Source organism: Carassius auratus, unplaced genomic scaffold, assembly GCF_003368295.1.
Source record: "Carassius auratus strain Wakin unplaced genomic scaffold, ASM336829v1 scaf_tig00033279, whole genome shotgun sequence".
Taxonomy (NCBI): domain Eukaryota; kingdom Metazoa; phylum Chordata; class Actinopteri; order Cypriniformes; family Cyprinidae; genus Carassius; species Carassius auratus.
Window position 1 is genome coordinate 46,876 of NW_020526064.1, and position 4,919 is coordinate 51,794.

Genomic DNA, 4,919 nt, shown 5'->3' on the forward strand with positions numbered 1-4,919 from the left:
ACCAAAACTTCTTCAGGTGACAAAAGTGCATCTTCTGTTGTCTCTCACATGAAAATCCAGCCACATATTTGTTTAAACTACTTGATTTGTACATTTTATTGTGATTATTGTGATGTTTTTATCAGCTGTTTGGACTCTCATTCTGACGGCACCCATTCACTACAGAGGAACTTTTTCGATGAAGGATGCATTATTGCGGATTATAGACTCATATTTTAGCCAGAAACGACGGTGAAAATATTAAATCATCTCTATTGGAGATGAGGGGTTAAACACGCACGACTTGCTTCACAAGTCATTCCTCTGAAGGACAGAATTTAAACACGACCTAGCCGAACTCAAATCTGAATTGCTGTATCGTGGAGGAGACACTGTGGCACGACCGGCCTCTCCAAAAACACAATGGGAGGGGGTCACAAAGCCAGAGCTGCTGAATAAATCATACGGCCGTCCGGGACGAAGGGAGGAGGGTTGTGGCCCTGAAGTGTAGAGGGGCCAGATATGAGAGGGGGGGTCAGAGGTCGTGGCCCTTCATGTCGGAGAACACTTCACAAAGAGCCTCACACCCCGTCTACACTGAGAGCAGACAACAAATCAAAACAACAAAAAGAATGTTCCGTTAGGAAACACTGAGCACACACTTCAGAAACATTCTGTTCAGTTGGGGAAAGGATAGAATGTTCGTGCACTGTAAAAAATTATTTAGCAGTTTAGTTGTTTCAATGAATTTTTTTATGTTGACACAACTTGCAGTTACTGAATTTGTTCATTCAACTAAAAATTTTAAGTTTTCAGTGTCTCAACTAGTTTGAAAGTTGACTGAACTAGGTCATTTGTCCTCATAACTTAAAAAAATTTGTTGACTCAATTCAATAGCAATATCACGTTCACAACATCACTTATCGCGAGATCTCGTCATTCTCCTGAACGCTGTTGAAGAGAGAAGAAGGTCGTCAGCCATTCTAGTCAGTTTTTCCTCAAAGTTTGGACATTTGACTAGAATACAACTTTGGTAAGTAAAATATTCGTATTTATTGGCTTAATGTGTAAAATTACATTTGTTGTCTCAGAAGAGTAAGTATTGTTGAAAGAGTGGTATATTCTGTATGTGAGTTACTGTATGTAAATGTTCGTTTCGCGGCACTCTGAAGCCTCAAAATACAGGCGGTTCCACAGTATTCTCCTTATAAATATTAAAACAGATATTCTCCCATGCGGGACAGCGGAGCTAAACTTATGTGGAGCACGATAAAAATACAGTTTGTATGTATTATTTGAGCCCAGGGCTGCGTTAGAGGCCGTGCAAACAGAGCGCGAGAGCTCAACGCAGATCACTGTATGGATTAAGAACGGCGGGAATAAAAAAAAAAAAAAGGAACTGCTCTAAACCTGACAGCGTAAGACATTCGTCAGAATATACATCGATGAAACATTAGGAGATAAAAGAAGATTCCTACTCGAACTGTGTCTTTTCTGCATGTTATAAGGGAAACAAATGAGCACCATAGATGAGCACCTCCCTCAGAGTTCTTCTGGAGCGCGTATCTTAACTTACATTTGATATCGCTGACATAAACTTAGTTCTGATGATTTTTTTACAGTCTACGGTTCAGATGAAGTTCTGAAGGTAGCGTTACAAACTCTTCTTTCAGTTTTCTGAAGTAACGTTAGTCATTCAAGTGCCTCGCTAGAACCTAGAACCCAGTGTAATACTGCGTAAATATCTGTTTTTATATAGTCTATGGTGAATATACGGTCATAAGTAAATTGCGTACGTTTAAATCTATATATTTTAGAATATAAGTAATAATATCATATATCTTGTATAAATAGAGATACAATAACGATCGACACAAATGTGTTAAATTTCCTTTTATTGTGTTATAATTATGTGTTGTGTCATTTAAAAGCATTGTCTGGATGGTATAGTTTGTCTTTGGCATTTAATACAAACTTGTCAATACATTTGTCTTTCTCTGTAAAGATTTATTTATATGTATGTTTATTATTTTACAGTGTTTTAACATGTTTTTGTATTTTTCATGTTTATGATATTTTGGGATGACTGAAGATTCAGAGCAGAATTCAATAATCCTGTGGATGGACCACAGCGAGTCCTTTTGCAGTTATCCATCAAAAAGATATGCAGACATAATGGAAATGGCATTTACATTGTAGAGCTTGGACGAAGTTGTAAGTAAATTTATTTATTTATAAATGCACATTTATTGGAGTCTATATGCTTTACAATTGTAAGGCCCTGTTTAATGCATCCCTTTGTTTTTATTAAAGCACACAGGCTCTGCGCAGGAATTCATCAAGGACATGACTGCTGGGATTACGATTGTGGATGACCAAACTGAGCACCATCAGTCTGCAGTGATGTGATCCAGGTAAAAGAAGAAGAAGAAATCTGGGTGATCTGGGGTTGTAACTCGTTGTTAGACGATCTGTGTACTGTGTTAGACGATCTGGGACTGGGACTAACAGAAATAAACTAATTCAGGTTTAAAACAACTTGAGGTTTAGTAAATGACAATTTTCTTTCTTTTTCTTTTTTGGGTGAACCCTTTATGAAAATGTAGATATTTGCATTGGAAAACAGCTTCAAAATTTAGAGAACATAATTTGACATTATTTTCCCCAGTCTTATTCCGTGAATTTTCTATAATTTGTATTTAAAATGTCTTTATAAAGTGTTGAATTTATCTTCATAAAACCACCAGAAACCCTGTTTATGGACATAGCCATTCTTTATTATTTTGCTGAATACTGTTTTGAATCCTGAAAAATTTTCAGTTCTAGCATATTGGCCATTAGCAACTTTGCTTAAAGGATTGTTTCACCAAAAAAATTTAATTAGGCCCTGTTTTACTCATTCTCAAGGCACCCTATGTGATTTTCTTCTTTCAGACGAATCTGATCTGAGTTGAATTTAAAATTGTCCTGGCTCTTCCAAGTTATTTAATGGCAGCAGACAGGTGTGTTTTTTTTCTCAGCAGTCCAAAAATAGTCAAATAAAATGCACCCATCCATCAATAAAACGTGTCTCACATGGCTCTGGGGGGTGAATAAACGCTTCCTGTCGCAAATCGATGCACTTTTTGTAAGAAAAATATCCATATTTAAAAAGTTGTAAACACTTTTTTTTCTCTTCCACTGACTATCATACGTGCAATCCTAATTTTGTGATTCTACTTTGTGATTGCCGTATTGTTGTCTCCTCCGCTCTTCCGTGTTCGTCACTAATCACCGGTGCATGCATGACCCCTATGTCCTATTTTCATCCACCCGGAATGGCTCTTACGAAAGTGAGAGAAAAGGGTTTAAATAGGTTTTGAATAACATTTTAAATATGTATTTTTATTTATTACAAAAACACATGGATTCGCTACAGGAGGACATTATTCACCTCTCAGAGCCATGTGAGGTACTTTTTATTATGAATTGATGCACATTATTTGACTACTTTTGGACTGTTGAAAAAAACACCCACCTATTGCCATAAATATTTTTTTATATAATCCGACTGGATTTGTCTGAAAGAAGAAAGTCATACACACCTACGATGCCATGAGGGTGAATAAAACATACATGGGTTAACCAACCCTTTAGGGCCATTTCATAGTCAACGCATCTGTAGGCATACGTGTCCCCGAGGCTACGCATCGTTATGCTTCGGCCGCCATTATGCGTCGGTGCGTAGCCAAATGTGTGGTCCTAGTTTTTGATACGCGACGTGCCGATTCACGCAATACTATGCGTTGTCGGTGGGGGCGACATTGCAAGTATTGTACATTAATTCAAGTATATTGTGTTTACAAAAGAAGAAGGTATACAATGAATTGAATACAATGGCGGGCCAAGAGGAAAAATTATACGAACTTATACATATTCATCCACATTTATACGATAGTTCATCAGCAACAGAATACACTCCTCTTCAGTTGCCATTGTAATCTGAATATCACGCTAGCGTTTCTTGCTCGCGTTTCCCGCGTTGACTATGAAACGGCCCTTAGGAGTCATGCTTTACTCTGAACATGCAGTGCAACAGACTATTATTTAAAAGGAATACCTATTTACACCAATATATTTTATGATCATTGTATAAATGGTGTGACAGATTAGACACTTAGAATCAGATTAAGAAAAAAAACCTGAGTTGTATTGGTTTGTCACATTTTATGTCATTCAGAAATCATGTAGAATACCAGTGAAGAAAATAATTTCCCCCCATTTTTAGAATAGTTGGTTCTGGGGGTGTATTTTACACTTATCTTCCCATGGGAATTTAAACTCTTTGTGTTCAGCAGAACAAATAATTTAGTACAGGCTTTTAACAGTTTAATACAGGATGTTATTTTGAATGTTTCTAAACGAAACCGTTGAGGAGCACCATTTCATTTTGACTTTCATTTTTGGTTACATTTTTCTAAATATCTTCCACTTGAAGGTGAATTACACTTTGCATTAATTGGTAGCTGTGCTTTTAACAAAACACACAACTTTAATAGTGTATGTACATATGTGTGTTCGTTTATAAATTTATTAAGTAATGTAATATTTTTTTTCTTTTCCCAGACATCCAGTGACATTAAGGATGTTGAGAAAGAAATTGAAGAGGGCATTCTGATTGTAACTGAGGAACAGCAATGTGATGTGCTTCCCAAGGAATAACCAACATTGGTCTCATTTGGACATCCTGTCATCACTGACATCTCCCATGTCCCCAAGGCATATGGACTCCTAATGGGTCTGTATGCAGTGAACATCCACTACCTCCAGCGCATTAAATACACCATCGAGGCTCTGCAAAAACTTGTGAAGACCAGCTGCTCCCACCACGTGCTCGCTACCGCGGCAGGAACTGTAGGTGTGGGGGAGTGAATGTCCAGCGCTCTCTCCACCCTCAACAC

The 4,919-nt window shown here is 37.4% G+C and overlaps 1 long non-coding RNA gene across 1 annotated transcript; it reads left to right on the top strand.

Moving 5' to 3' along the window:
• Positions 1-2,156: 2,156 nt before the first annotated feature.
• Positions 2,157-4,633, top strand: LOC113081159 (uncharacterized). The gene is made up of 3 exons (XR_003282115.1): positions 2,157-2,193; positions 2,293-2,393; positions 4,585-4,633. It is a non-coding gene; the product is annotated as an uncharacterized LOC113081159 (long non-coding RNA).
• Positions 4,634-4,919: the final 286 nt, after the last annotated feature.